The sequence below is a fragment of the Bison bison genome, unplaced genomic scaffold, assembly GCF_000754665.1.
Source record: "Bison bison bison isolate TAMUID 2011002044 unplaced genomic scaffold, Bison_UMD1.0 scf7180017864181, whole genome shotgun sequence".
NCBI lineage: Eukaryota > Metazoa > Chordata > Mammalia > Artiodactyla > Bovidae > Bison > Bison bison.
Window position 1 is genome coordinate 8,805,360 of NW_011494753.1, and position 16,504 is coordinate 8,821,863.

At 39.2% G+C, this 16,504-nt stretch overlaps 1 protein-coding gene across 1 annotated transcript in view; it reads left to right on the forward strand.

The window, feature by feature from the left end:
- Positions 1-1,418: 1,418 nt before the first annotated feature.
- EDC3 (enhancer of mRNA decapping 3) overlaps positions 1,419-16,504 on the forward strand; it is a 54,744-nt gene continuing 39,658 nt past the window's right edge. Inside the window, exon 1 of the mRNA XM_010843352.1 lies at positions 1,419-1,553. The gene's annotated coding sequence lies outside the window, so the exon portion shown is untranslated. The remainder of the gene's footprint in view (positions 1,554-16,504) is intronic.

Genomic DNA, 16,504 nt, shown 5'->3' on the forward strand with positions numbered 1-16,504 from the left:
TTTCACTTTCATGCATTGGAGAAGGAAATGGCAACCCACTCCAGTGCTCTTGCCTGGAGAATCCCAGGGACAGCAGAGCTTGGTGGGCTGCCGTCTATGGGGTCCCACAGAGTCGGACACGACTGAAGCGACTTAGCAGCAGCAGTGCAAGGTGATGGGGATGCAAGAGTAGGCATAATATCCAACTGACCTCTGGGGTTACAGCAGTGTTTGCTACAGAAAACAAGATGAAAGTTTGATTCTCCTGTGCGTTTAAAAAATAATTTGGAGTGGATTATACTGAAGCGACGTAGCACACGTGCATAGAACCATAACCAAAGGGAGGCACAAGAAAATTAACAAACTTTTGGGTGTGTGTATGTGGAATATCAATCATGGTCAGCAAATCTCATTAATTTCACAGTAACTGTTAGCTATTATTTCCAGAGAGGTACAGCTCCTTTGTAAAATGATAATAATAATTAAAAAGAAAAGGTAGAGCAAAGACTCAACTCTGAGTCTGATACACCAGGGGTTCCCAAACTTTGGTTTGCTAAGAATTGACTGGAAGAAACCTTTAAAATAACAGATGCCATGGACTCTCCAGACCTACTAAAACAAAATCTTCAGTGTCGGAGGAAGGAAAGGGACAGTTCTTGAAAACAGAAAAAAATTTAAAGTTCTTCGACTTATTTTGCACAGCCAGATTTGGAACCCCTGCCCTCCTCTATGCTGCCTGCTCAAGCAGTGGTTCCTAAACCAGGTGTCAGGCTTCAAGACGACCTTGCCAACTATAAACTTCCTCATTACATTCAGTCTTGATCCTAAACGGCTGCTTTTTTCAAAATCAAGGCGACCGAGACTCTAAAATGCCACAGGAAGGAGAGTGGCACTTTCCCATGTACTGAGTACTAGGGATGGGAGTGGGGAAAGGTATTCAAGCACAGATTGACTGACACTAAGCCCAAAACGGGCTGAAGCTGATAAACTTTGAAGATCAACCACGAAGACCACGAAGGGAATATTTTTTTCCTTTAATCCGTCACGGGGGCCTACTAATTGCATCCCACAGCTGCAACTGATCGAGAATAGGGGCCATGAGAACAGAGGCAGTCTCCTAGCCAAAGTCTTCGGCTCTGGTTCGGCGATTAGCGTAAGAGGAACTGGAAGGAAAGTCGGAGCTTTCCATCAGTACTACGAGAGGGAAGAGAACTCCCCAGCAACCGAGCCTGGGACGCAGGCAGGACTCCAACTCGAACCCAGACTCCACCCGATATAGGTAGCCGGGGCACAGGGAACCAGGCCCAGCAGGCGCGGTTCTGGAAGGCCACAAAGCTGGTCCCAGTAGTTAATGTTTCCAAATTCTCAAATTTCCCGGGCGTCCCGCCCCCGGGTTCTGAAGCGTCGCGCCGGAAGTGACCTCACGACGGTGGCGTGGAGACGCAAGGCGCTTCCGGCGGCGGCCGCGGCTGTGGGGGTGGGTGTGAAGACCCTTAGTCTCAGGGGTCTTGCGGTGGCTTCGGGGGCAGGCTTGGTGTGGTGAACCGAGGAGGCGTAGGCTCGGTGGCGTAGAGGTAGGCGCGACGGGGGGGGCGGGTGGCTGGTGGGCGCTCGTGGCAGGGGTCTTCCGGGGTTGCCGGAGAGTTTGCTTTTAGGCTTCGTGCTTCCAGGCCTTGCAGACTTCTAGAGCGGTGGGTTCGAGATGGGGGCTGCTTCGGGTGCGCGGGGACCCATTACTAGGACTTGCCTCCGGGGTATGGTTTGAGGTGGAGGTCGAGGGAACGGGACTCTCAGCAGTCGAGGAATTGTGGGAGGTGTGAGGCATTAGCGGCCTAGGCTCTTAGTTTAGCTTCGTTAATGGCTCCTGCAGCCCACCCCCTCATTGCTCCCTGCGTGTTTCCTTTTGCACAGTGGAGAACGGTGGCAGGGAAGAACGCGAGTACCACATCCATGACAGATAGCGGGGGTGGGGGAGGGGGGCGGGCGGAGATGAACTGGAGTCTGAGAGGAGAGGGTGGCTGAGAAATTAGTGATAACTGGCAGGGGGCAGCTTCTGCTATTCCTGGAGACTTACGTCCCCTTGATTCTTTACTGTTGTTAGTGTAAGTCTTAGTTTCTTATTATCAGTACTCTTTGTGTGATATTGGTTGAATTGATCAGTAATTGACTTGTTGAATGGTTCAAGTGTTTTGGTGTGGGGGAGGCATAGTCCTCACCTGCTTGGCCAGTTGGTTGTCAACAAACCTCCCAATTTCAGAGGTAGAAGGAGTCCAAACAGCCCTCTCCTGCCGTTACAGATGTGGATCTCGAGACCCAGATTGGTTTTTGTTCTCTTTCCTAGCCACAGACAACTGATTTCAGTTTGCGCTGTCAAATAAAGGTCGTAATCCCATCAAAACTTAAGTGACTGCCTCTGAGCAGGTCACTGTTTCAACTGGAAACCTCAGATAGATTCTAGTCTTTTATTTATGAATGGAAGATTAAGTGTACTGAGCACAGAATTCCTATTTTTTGGTTTCTCTGTATGAATTGGAAATGGTTACAAAAAACATAACTCTTTGAGTACTAAGAATCTTTTGTTGAAGCCTTCTTGAGGACTGTGGGACTAATAGAGTGTCTCTAACTTTTTTGACCTATGACCCACAGTTAATGTATTTTGCATGCTGACTCTTTGTGACCCCTGCATGCGTAGAGTGTGTACACAGGAAATAAAATTTTGCCTTCTATGTATGTGGTACCCTCTGACATTTTCTATTTCATTGAAAGAAAAAAAAAGTTGATTGTAACTCACTAAACTGATTCTGACCTGTAATGGGTCTGACTGCTAAAGACCTGTAGTTTGAAAAACGTTGGACTAGAAAATGTTTAAGATTCTTGAGAGTCCAAGATTTGTAAGTAATGCAAGGTGGAAGATACGGCATTTATCTGTTATCAACTACAACAGGACACGACGTCCATATTAGTATCCGAAAGGAGTACAATATCTGTAATGATAATGTGTCCGAATTTTGGCAAGGCATTTGAGTCTTTTCTGGTGACCTGGTGGGTGAGATGGGGTGGGAGATTTGCCCTATTGTGGTTAAATTAGGTGACGTCATGACTTTGGGCATCTGTGTGTAGGAATTTGTTTATGGATACAATTACAGCTGGGAATTTGGTGATCGATATTGAGGCTCTGTCACTTTTTTATATGCAGTATGTATTTGAAGCCTTATCTGAAGAGTGTTCTTATCAAATTTGTTGCCTAATGAAGTGAAGAGAGTATCATCTGGTTAATCTCAATATTTGCCCAGTGTAGTTTAATGAAATGGAAGGGTCATCTTAAATTTAAGTAATTTAAACATTTAATTGAAAATGGTTTAGTATGTAATTTCTGTTAGGTTGTAAATATTGACTTTTGAAAAATAAATACAGAGTTTTCTAAATCTAATAGTAATTTGACGCTTTAAAAGTATATAGATAACCTTTTTAATATATAAAAGCCCTCGAAGATATGGCTGTGTATAAATGGTGTATTACGTTACCTGATTTTCAGATGTTAAGCCAGTCTTGTGTTCCTAGAATGGATTCTGTTGAATCTTGGTGTATCCTACTTTCTGTATATTACTGAATTCAATTTGCTGATATTAAAAATTTTTGTGAGGAATATTCGTCTGAGGTTTCCTTTTCTTGTGATGTCTTTGGACTGGACTCAGTATCAAGAGTAAAATTACCCTCATAATATGAGTCGGAAAATGTTATTCTGCTGTTTTCTGAAAGAATTTATGTAGAATTGGTAATTATTTCTTTCTTTACATTTGATAGAGTTTACCAGCAAAGTCCTCTGGGCCTGGGCTTTTCTTTGTGGGAAGTTTTTAAACTACTTATTCAATTTCTTTACTTGGTGTAGGTCTGTCTGGATTTTTTTAAATTTTTTGAGTCAGTTTTGGTAATTTTATCCTTCTTGGAATTTGTCCATTTCTTATTTTTCTTCTTGAACTTGTATGCACCCCACAGAATTGTATCCTAAAACAGGAGTCAGCATACTTTTTCTGTAAAGGGCTTGCTGGTAGGCTTTGTGGGCCGTGCGGTCCCCGTTAGTACTACTCAGGTCTCTCATTGACGTGCAGAAACAGCCCCAGACGGTAAGCAGAGAGCTGTACGAGGTTCTGTTCCAGTACTGCTTTGGTAGTAGTGGGCCAGATTTGGTACATGGGTGTAGTTTTCTGACTCCAGTTTTAAAGTAATACATTTTATGGTTGAAAGTCTTTATTTGATACCTGGGCAGATCAGCTTTATGATAGAGTAGGGTGGAAGTTGATTCCCTTGCTTGCATGTCTTTGTGTACTCCTAAAGATGTGTGTATTCCACTTTGAAGATTGAGACTTCATTTCCAAGATGTTGTAGAGGTAATTTAGGCATTTTTGTAGTTTTGTTCAGGTGAGACGGAAGGTGACCCTCATGGTATAATTTTCTAGGGCCATGACTTGAATCCCCTATTTGGCCAGTATTCCTTCTGTGAAAAGGAGGTGTTTGTAGGACTTCCCTAGTGACCCAGTGGTTAAGACTCTGCTCTTCCACTGCAGGGGGCATGGGTTTGATCCCTGGTCAGGGAACAAAAATCCTGCAAGCTACACCAAAAAAAAAAGAGAGAGACATTTGAAATAAAATTTGGTATATGGTAAAAATTATATAGATTATCTCATTTAATCTTCACAATGGTTCTATGAGATCATTTAATTGGTATGCAGTTGACTCTTGAACAATTGGGGGCCAGGGCCTCCAACTGTCTGCAAAACTGAAAATCTGAGAATAACTTATAGTCGGCCCTCCTTATACATGGTTCTTCTGTATCTGCGGTTCTGCATCTCACATTCAGGCAACTGCCCATCATGTAGTACTGTTGTATTTGGTGAAGGAAATAGGTGTTTTGAGTGGACCTGTACCATTCAAGCCCATGTTGTTCGAGGGTCAACTCTACTTCCCATTTTATAATTGAGACAGTTGAGACTCAGATTAGGATAATTTGCTCATAATTCTGGCCTTTAATGTGTGACTTCAGAAGTCCATGGCTTTTTCACTATGCTGCCTTTTGTGGAAGATAGGGACTTAGTACTAGGATTATACTAGTAGATGTTTTCTTTCAAGATCTCTGTCATTTCCAAGCTTTCGATTCTATAGACACGTTTCTACATAGATATCTAGTTTTTCAGAAATCCATAACTAACCACTTATCCATAATTGTCGATTTAATTGTCCTTAGCAGATCAAAGGATTGGATCTGAATGCTGAAGAGTTCTGTCAGATGTGGATGAGATGAAAGTTTGTAGCTCTGTAATCAGCTGATTGCTTTTGAATCATTTCTGACAACTACTTTAATTGCATGATGAGTGGAAGACCATTTCGGTCTACCTGACTTTGTTATCTAAAGGCTTCTTACAAGAAAAGTGATTCGGTAGTGTCTCATAGTGCGACATTTGGTAGTCTGGAAATCCTAATAGCGTTTGAGCAGGATCAGCCTGTGTCTAGTGTGCTCAGTTGCTCAGTCGTGCCCAACTCATTGCGACCCATGGACTGTCGCCTGCCAGGCTCCTCTCTCCATGGAATTTTCCAGGCAAGAATACTGGACTGGGTTGCTGTTTCCTCCTCCAGGTGATCTTCCTAACCCAGGGATTGAACCTGTGTTTACTGCTTCGTAATATGCCCAGCATAAATGGGTACATTTGTCCACTACAAAGGCATATACAAAACTGTTTAATTCTCTATTCATAATGGCCCCCAAACTGGAAATAGTCCGTCTATCAGGAGCAGGATGGATAAATACCTTGAGGCATAGTTATGTAATGGAATACTATATAGCCACGAGAAAGAATGAACTGCTGCTACATGCAACAAGGTGAGTCTCCCAGATGTAACATGGAGCAAAAGAAGCCAACGCTTTGAGAGAACTTTTATGATTCCATTTATATGAAGTTCAAAAACAGGTAAATGACTCTTTTGTGATAGATATCAGAATAATGGCTACCTTTGTGGGAGCACAGTGGAACCTTCTGGGGTGTCCAAAATACTGTGTCTTGATTTGGGTGTGTTCTCCCTTAGTGTGTTCATCTGATTAGAAATCCATATGTTGGCACTCCACTTGTTTTAGATTTACTGTTTTCAGTTAATAAAGAAATTTTCTTTAAAACTATTAAAAATCCTACTTATTAGTTATTATTGACATAATATAAACTTGTATGTGTAGTGAGTGTCTTAAACATATATGTTGAATGGAGAAATAGAAGTCTTCTCCCATCTGATTGATTTCTGGCATTTCTAAAATTCCAGTTACAACTTTTCGTTTTGCATCAATCTAAAGTAAGCATCAGAGTAGGATTATGGTGGAGTATAAATGATAGGAAAGGAACTTCATAATTTTGTGGCTTTAAGTAGACAAAGGTCAACCAGGAACGGGAAAATAAGCATAAAATCATGGGTGTTTTGTGCCTTTTTCTGTCATCAGTGTCATGGAAATTGTGTTGCATTGGAAATTCATTTGATTTCTTAAATTCCTTGAGATAAATTGATAATTGTTGCAACTCAGTGAGGGGTATGTGGGGTTCATTATGCTGGTCTGTCTACCTTTGTATATGTTTGAAATACTCTGTAGTAAAAAAAAAAAAAATTATGGATGAGCCTGCTGATGCAGTGTTTCTTTTATTGTCTGTTCTGTCAGCATAGTTTTGTGATACTTGCTCAGTTAAATAGAGAACTACCGGAGTTTGTCTTTACGTTTTTGTGTTTCTACTGAGACAGTCCTCTTTTTTTTTTTTAACTGAAGGAGTGCTTTTTATGCTCCTTTAAATATATTTCTACTGTTTTTCTTTTTTTAGACTTATGTTTTATGTAGATATATTTCTGAAATTAATATTTGAAACTGTTTAAAATGCTGTTCTATTTCTTTTTTTTGTGGAACAGCTAAGCCAGTGTTTCATTTTATGCTTAATATTGTATGTTATTGTTGTTTAGTTGCTAAGTTGTGTCTGACTATTTGCGACCCCATGGACTGTATCCTCTCAGGCTCCTCTGTCCATGGGATTTCCCAGGCAAGAATAGTGAGTTGCCATTTCCTTCTCCAGGGGATCTTACTGACATAGGGGTCAACCTCGGGTCTGGTGCATTGGCAGGTGGATTCTTGACCGCTAAGCACCAGGGAAGGCCCTATGTCACCTGCTGCTTGCTGACTTCCTTTTGTGTGTAGAACAGTGTTAGGTTTCATATCTTACATAGAATTTCACATAGAATACGCTTAGGGATATTGTGTTTTTGGAACCATTTCCAAGGAGAGCTAAGGCATTTAGATATAGATATTTAGATAACTCTAGATTTTGAGTGATTAACTTCTGTCAGGTTTATTATGTCTCCTTTGATTGAATTAATATTTACTGAGTTCCTTTTCCATTCTAGGCAATCTTATTGTCTGAACAAAACAGACAAGGTCCCTTGCCCTCCTGGAGCTTCCATTCTATTGGGGTGACACATACAATATAAATAAGATAATTCATATGGTGAGTCATTTTGAAATTATAACAGAAAGTGTTGGAGAGTGATAGAGAGTTTAGCCACATTAAATTGGGTAGCCAGGGAAGGCCTCTTTGGTGTGGTGACATTTTCGAAGGCAACTGAAAGACGAGATAGAACTAGCCATTCATGTAACTGGGGAAAGAGTGTTCTGAAAATACCTGGTGCAGAATTTTGCAGGGAACAAGCTTGATGTATTTAAGGAACAGTGATAAGGTCAATTTGTCTGGAGAACAGGGAAAAGGAGTGGTGAGAGATGAAGTTGTCTATGAAAGTGAAGTCGCTCAGTCGTGTCCAACTTTTTGCGACCCCATGGACTGTAGCCTACGAGGCTTCTCCGTCCATGGGATTTTCCAGGCAAGAGTACTGGAGTGGGGTGCCATTTCCTTCTCCAGGGGATCTTCCCCACCCAGGATCGAACCCAGGTCTCCTGCATTGTAGGCAGACGCTTTACTATCTGAGCCACCAGGGAATTTGTCTGTAGAGGTTAATAGAAATGAGATTGTGTAGGGCTTGCAGTCTATGGAAAGGAAGTTAAGCAGAATCATGACAACTGATTTACCTTTTAAAATTTGCTCTGGCTGCAGTGTAGAGAAAGAATTAGAGGGGCAGAAGTCGAAGCAGAGATATAACAGGGGACTGCTGCAATTATGAGATGATAGTGACTTAGAGTAGGTAAGTAGCAGTGGAGATGGAGAGAGATGGACTTATCTTTGAAGTAGTGACAATAGGACTTATTGATGAATGTATGGGACGAAGGACAAAGAAAGGAATCAAGAAGACTCCTGACTTTTTTTCCCCTTTGTATAAGCAGTATAGTATATGTTGATGCCATTTATTGAGATGGGAAAAGCTTGAGGCTCAGTTACTAAGTTGTGTCCAACTTTTTGTGACACGCCCCCCCCCCCCCCCCCCCCCCCCGCCCCAAGGGATTGTTAGCCAGCCAGGCTCCTCTCTCCATGGGTTTTTTCCAGGCAAGAATACTGGAGTGGGTAACCATTTCCTCCTCCAAGGGCTCTTCCCAACCCAGGGATCTAACCCACATGTTCTGCCTTGGCAGGTGGATTCTTTACTTCTGAGCCACCTGAAAAGCAGTGAAAAAAGCTTGGGAAGGAACAAATTGGGGGATGTTGAGTGTTAGGCTAAAGAAATTAAAAATTTGGTTTTGGACATTTATGAGATGCCTAATAGAAATCTTTGCCGGCATTATCCAGTGTGTGAGTTTTCGTCTTTATGTTTTATGGAAAACCTTTCTGGGAAATTAACCTCTTCTTATTGAAGGAATGACTAAATATTCTGTGTCATACTATACAGGTTATGTTGGCTGCATGTAGTTTCCCTCCTTTTTTAAAAAAATTAAGATATACCTTGCATACAGTAATAATGCACAAATGTTAAATGCCCAATTCAGTAAATTTTGCTAGCTGTGTATAATCTTGTGACTACTGCATCAGTAAAAACAAAGAACATTTTCATTACCCCACAAGTCCCTCTGCCTCTTTCTAGTCAATTTTCTGACCTATAGGTGGAAGACTTCTGATTTTTCTCACTATAGTTACTCTTGTAGAAATTCTTATAAATAGACTCATATAAATGTATCTGTGTGACTTTCAGTTTTTGAGTATCATCTACCTTGTATTAGTCGAGTAAGTAGTTTGTTCTTTTTTATTGTTAAGTGGTGTTCTGTGGTGTAGTTAATACCATGATTTGTTTCCTCTCTTCTCCTTGTTTCCAATTTTTGACTGTTATAAAGGTACTTTGTACACTTGTGTACAAGTCTTTTTGTTAATATATGTTTTTATTTCTCCTGGGTAAATCCTAGAAAGGAAATTTTGGGTCACAGATATATATTTAATATTATAAGAAACTGCCAACCTCTCTTCCAGAGTGCTTGTATCGTTTTACACTATCAGCAGTTAAGAGTTGTTCCAGGGCTTTGCATTATCACAGACATTTGGTGCTTTCATTTTTGATCTATAGTACTGGAAAATCCCATGGACAGAGGAGCCTGGTAGGCTGCAGTCCATGGGGTCGCTAAGAGTCAGACACGACTGAGCGACTTCACTTTCACTTTTCACTTTCATGCATTGGAGAAGGAAATGGCAACCCACTTCAGTGTTCTTGCCTGGAGAATCCCAGGGACAGAGGAGCCTAGTCGGCTGCCGTCTATGGGGTCACACAGTGTCGGACACGACTAAAGCGACTTAGCAGCAGCAGCAGTGGATATAGTATCTATGGTGGTCTTTTCCCAACCTAACACTTTCAAAAATTGTGGTAAAGTATACATTTTATCATTTTGTATGATGAAGTATACATTTTATCATTTTGTATGATAAAATGTATACTTTATCATACAAAATGATAAAATGTATCATTTTAACAGTTTTTAAATTGTGGTAAAGTATACATTTTATCATTTTGTATGATGAAGTATACATTTTATCATTTTGTATGATAAAATGTATACTTTATCATACAAAATGATAAAATGTATCATTTTAACAGTTTTTAAATTGTGGTAAAGTATACATTACAAAACTTACCATTTTAACCATTTTTAAGTGTACAGTTCAGTGGCATTGAGTGCACTCACATTGTCATGCAACCATCACCATCATGAACTTTTTTATCATATCAAACTGAAACTTTGTACCTTTTGAATAGTAGCACTTCATCTCCTGCTCTCCCAGCCCCTGGAAGCCACCATTCTACTTTCTGCCCCTGTGAGGTTGACTGTTCTAGATGCCTCCTGTGAGCGGAATCATACAAGATATGTCCTTCTGTGTCTTATTTCATTTTCACTTAATGTTTTCAAGGTTCATCTATGTTGTAACATATATCAGAACCTTCCTTTTTTAACACTGAATGATACTCTATTTTAATGGAGTGTTTATACATTCATCCATCTTGGACATTTGGGTGTCTCATTGTGTTTCAATTCACATTTCCCTGATAAACTAATGATGTTGAACAGCTTTTCGTATGTTTATTGACTATTTGTATAACTTCTTTTGCCTGCTTTAAAAAACTGATGTTTTCTTTTTATTTATTTGTAAGTATTCCTTATATATTCTGGATCTTATCTGTTGGGAATATTTTCTCCTTAACTGTGGCTTTCCTTTTTTCTTTTCTTGTTTTGGTGTGGTTATAATAGAGGGCAGAAACATCTTTTTACCATCATAAATCTGGGAGTTTTCTTGAAATGCTTGATCCTTGGAGGTAGCCTTCATTGGGATGATGTTGAAATGGGGCTAGATTATATGGAATACCTCCCTAAATTTTTTTTTTTTTACAGTACCTTTGTTTTAAATGTATGATTATCTTAACCCATCCAGAGCATGGTTTCGTTTGAAAAAAAATTGAAAATGATTTGTTTTGGAAAAAAGATAGTTTTCTACTATGGTATATTGTAATCAAACCTAGGTGGTTTTACCTTTTGACTGACTGAGGCTTTATCCTGAGAAAATTATTCAAGGTAAGCACTGAATGAAATTGATCTTTGCTGCATTAACTATAATTGTGAAAAATTGAATTATCTAAATGTCCATTGAGAGAAAAACTGATATGTGAATGCGGTGGAATAGCACATACACGTGGAGAATATGCTAAGAAGCTGCCTTTATGCTCTGATTACAAGTGTGTAAATATCCATCATAATCTCTCTGTTGTAAATTCCCCATCTGTAAAATGGGTTAGTAAAGTAGCTGTCTCATAGGGTTGTCATGAAGATTGAAGGGCCCTAAAGAAGGCCCCTAAAGTTTTAACTCAGTCCTGAGACATAGTAAATGAGCAATAAATACTAGCTGCTGCTATTGCTACACAGTATGATGTATGTGTGTAAAAGCTGTGGGATTACATGTGTTCCATTCACCTTTTATTTTCTTAATTTTATTTTCTTATTATTATTATTATTTTCTTAATAATATTTTCTTTATTTTATTTTCTTATTCCCCCCCCCTTTCTGTTACCTATTACTATATTAAATCATTACCAAATTCAGACCATCACCTGTATCAGTCTTGGTCTTGAATCTCAACTTATTCCCTTCTCCATTGCTTCTACCTATTACAGCTTACCACTGTCTCTTAAATAGACTGCTCTAGTTGCCTCCCAGCGTCTTTTTTTTTTAACACCTCTTCCAATTTGTATTCTTTAATGATGATTTTTGATGAGCAGGACTTTTAAATTTTGATGAAATCTAATTCATCAGATTTTTTTCTTTTATGATTAGTACTACTTATTTCTGTTTTGTCTAAGAAATCTTTCTCTACTCTAAGGTCACTTAGGTGTTCTGTTCCCCACCCCCCACCCCCCACCCCAGTAGCTTTTGTTTTAACTTTTATATTAAAGTGAAAGTGAAGTCGCTCAGTCGTATCCAACACTTTGCAACCCCATGGACTGTAGCCCACCAGGCTCCTCTGTCCATGGTATTCTCCAGGCAAGAATACTGGAGTGGGTTGCCATATCCTCCTCCAGGGGATCTTTCCGACCCAGGGATCGAACCTGTGTCTCTTATGTTTCCTGCATTGGCAGACAGTTATTTACCACTAGTGCCACCTGGGAAGCCCTGCTAAAGTTTCATATAGTAGGATTTTTGTGTGTGTGTGTGGGGGGGTACGTTCCCTAGGGTTTTCTACATGCACAGTCAACAATAAAGTTTACAAATAAAAATAACTTTACATCTTCATTTCCAATATTTATGCTTTTTATTTCTTTTTCTTATTGCAGTAGCTAACACCTGTAATATAATGTTGAATAAGAAGCAGAACCGGTGAGAGTATTCTTGCCTTGTCCCAGTCTTCGGGGGAAAGAATTCATTGTTTCACCATTAATATGATGTTATCTATAATTGTTTTATAGATGCCACTGCTCCTTTTTTATATCATGGATGATGTTGAATTTTGTCAGATTATCTTTCTGCATTTGTTGACGTGATCATACATGATTTCTCATTTGCTTTGTTAATGTGGTAGAAGACATTGATTTTTTTTTTTTTTTGACCTTTTTGTTTGAGATAGCTGTAGATCCATATGTATTTATAAGAAAATACAGAGAGATTCCATATATCCTGCCTGGTTTTCCGTATTGGTAACATCTTGCAAAACAATAGTATAGTGTCAATACCAGGATATTGACATCATATGGTCAAGATGCAGAATGTTTCCCTAACCACAGGGATCCCTCATGTTGCTCATTTATAGCCATCCCTGTTTTCCTTGTGTCTCTGCCCCTTCTCTCACTCCTGGGAACCACTCTTCTCTTCTCATTTCTATAGCTGTCATTTCAAGAATATTACACAAATGGAATCGTAAAGAATGTAATCTTTTGGGGTTGGCTTTTTTCACTTTTTCTCCTACCATGGTTTGTGTTTAACCTTTGACACGTGGAAAGTCATCTAGCCTGTTCCAGTTTGAGGCTATTAGAAGTAAACCTGATATAAACATTCAAGTACAGGTTTTTTTGTGAGTTAAGTCTTCCATTCTCTGAGATAAATGACCAGTCATGCAACTGCTGGGTCATGTGAGTTGCGTGTTTAGGTGTTTTTTTTTTTTTTATAGCCTCCGTTTTGGCTATTTATTTTTGGCTGCAGTGGGTCTTTGTTGCTGTGTGCAGGCTTTCTGTGGTTGTACTGTGCTGGCTTAGGAGTTGTGGAGATGAGCTTAGTTGCCCCACAGCATGTGGAATTTTCCTGGACCAGGCATCAAACTCAGTGTCCCCTGCATTGGCAGGCAGATTCTTAACCTCTGGACCACCAGAGATGTCTGCGTGTTTAGGCTTTTTTTTTTTTTTTTAATAAAAAAAATGGCTGCCCCATTTAGTAGTTCCATCAGCAGTGTATGAATATATGAGTATGTATGAATGTATGAGTTATTCAATTTCTCCACATCCTTACTTGTACTTGGTGTTGTCAGTGTTTTTTATTTTAGCTGTTCTAGTGGGCAGTATTCTTGCCTGGAGAATCCCATGGACGGAGGAGCCTGGTAGTCTGCAGTCCATGGGGTTGCAAAGGGTTGGACACAACTGAGCGACTTCACTTTCACTTTTCACTTCCATGCATTGGAGAAGGAAATGGCAACCCACTCCAGTGTTCTTGCCTGGAGAATCCCAGGGACGGGGGAGCCTGGTGGGCTGCCGTCTTTGGGGTCGCACAGAGTCGGACATGACTGAAGCGACTTAGCAGCAGCAGCAGCAGCAGCAGTGGGCATGTAGTGTATCATTGTGGTTTTAGCTTGCATTTCCCTAGTGGTTAATGTAATGATGTTGAACATCTTTTCATGTACTTATTTGCCATCTGTATAGTTCTTTGTTGAAATGTGTTTTGTGTCTTTTGCCCACTATGGATTGGATTTTTTTTTTCCATCACTGAATTTTAAGAGTTCTTTGTGTATTCTAGATACTGGTCATGAGTCTTTGTCATATATGTGATTTGTAAATATTTTTTTCCAGCCTGTAACTTTTTTTAAAAAGCCTCCTAATAAGGATCCTTTTGCAGAATGAAAGTTTTTAATTTTCAAGAAGTCTGATCAGTTTCTCCTTAATAGGTTGTGCTTTTGGTGTCCAGTCGAAGAATTCATTGCCTCACTCTCGATCTTGAAGGCTTCTCTTACGTTTTTCCTAAAAGTTTTATAGTTTGACATTTTACGTTTAAGTCTATGACCCATTTTGAGTAAATGTGTATATAAATTATGAAACTTAGATCAGGGTTGATTTTCTGCTGATGAATATCCATTACCATTTGTCCTAACAACTGAAGCCAGGTATACAGTATGTGTATTCCTTCACTGGAGATACAAAGCCTGATAAGATTATTGAACTCAGTATCTGTATTGTTTATTTTTAAAAATATTTGTTTTGCTGCTTGATTCATTACAGAAGATTGTATTAATTCTCTTCTATTGACTTTAAAAATTTATTCTTGAATATTTTATATACCTGTTTTATGTTCTATATTATGTTTTGACATAATCAAATTACCTCAATGGAAAATTATAGCAATATATATTATTAGTGAGTTGTACCCTCAGTAATAATATACATTGTTTAGGCATGAATTAACTCTTTTAATGTTTTTGCCTTAATCTTTTATCTGACATTTTTACTGCAGCCCTTTCATTTCTTTTATTTATATAATTTGTTCAACTTAAAAAAATTTTAGAGTTGATTTATAGTGTTGTGTTGATTTTTGCTGTACAGCAAAGTGATTCAGTCACATGTACATTCTTTTTCACTTTCTCTCTGTTACGGTTATCACAGGGCAGTGAATATGGTTCCTTTGCTGTACAGTAGGAGCTAGTTGTTTATCTATGCTATATATAATAGTTTGCATCTGCCCATCCTAAATTCCCAGTTCCTCCCTGCCCCACCTGCTCTCCTCCTTGGCAACCACAAGGCTGTTCTCTGTGTCTGTGAGTTTATTTCTGTTTCATAGATATGTTCATTTGTAGCATATTTTAGATTCCATATTCAAGTGATATCACAAGGTATTTGTCTCTCTAACTTATTTTGCTCAGTATGATCATCTCTAGGTCCATTCGTGTAGCTGCAAATGTCATTATTCCATTCTTTTTATGGCTGAGTAACATTCAACTGCATATGAGTAATGCGACACAAACATATATTTAAACATCTTTTTTTTTCTTTTGAAATTTTAATGTAAAAAAGTAGAAACACAGATGGAGCACAAATGTGCATTTTATACCCGAAGATAATATGGATAATTTGGTTATTACCCATAACATTTTAACAAAATAATCAGAAATTTAGTCATTCACATTAGTAATAACATTGAGTCCTTAAAGGAGTTTCTCATACATCATCTCACATTGGGAGATGATGTGTGCAGTGTGCAGATAGGAACAAAAAGCAATCAATAAAGAAAATGTGATAAGTAATCTAATAGTGATAATACTGTTTCTAGGAGATAATATTGGAAGTGCTTTTATAAAAATTTGTTTTTAATTGGAGGATAACTGCTTTACAATGTTGTGTTGGTCTCTGCTGTACAACAGCATAAATCATCTGTTATACATATATCCCCTCCTCTTGAACCTCCTGCCCACCCCCACCACCACCCTAAACCTAATTTTTGACAGAATACCAGGTTAAACTCCAAAAATGTCTCCTCCCTCTTGAACATCCCACCACCCCTACCCCGCCTGTTGTGACAGTACCAGGTTAAGCCTTGAAAAGGAACAGAGATCATTCTGTCTGTCTGAGATTGCATCCAAGTACTGCATTTTGGACTCTTTTGTTTCTATGACGGCTGTTCCATTTCTTCTAAGGGATTCTTGCCCACAGTAATAGATATAATGGTCATCTGAGTTAAATTCACCCATTCCAGTCCATTTTAGTTCTCTGATTTCCTAAAATGTTGATGTTTGCTCTTGCCATCTCCTGTTTGACCACTTCCAATGTGCCTTGATTCGTGGACCTAACATTCATGACATTGTGCAAGAGGCAGTAATCAAGACCATCCCCAAGAAAAAGAAATGCAAAAGGGCAAAAAAAGGTTGTCTGAGGAAGTCTTATAAATAGCTGAGAAAAGAAGAGAAGCTAAAGGCAAAGGAGAAAAGGAAACATAAACCCATTTGAATACAGCGTTCCAAAGAATAGCAGGAGAGATACAAAAGCCTTCCTCAGTGATCAAAGCAAAGAAATAGAGACAAACAGTAGAATGGGAAAGACTAGAGATCTCAAGAAAATTAGAGATACCAAGGGACTTTTCATGCAAAGATGGGCACAATAAAGACAGAAATTGTATGGACCTAACAGAAGCAGAAGATATTCAGAAGAGGTGGCAAGAATACCCAGGAGAATTATACAAAAAAGATCTTCATGACCCAGATAACCATAATGGTGTGATCACTCACCTAGAGCCAGACATCCTGGAATGTGAAGTCAAGTGGGCCCTAGGAAGCATCACTACAAACAAAGCTAGTGGAGGTGATGGAATTCCAGTTGAGCTATTTCACATCCTAAAAGATGA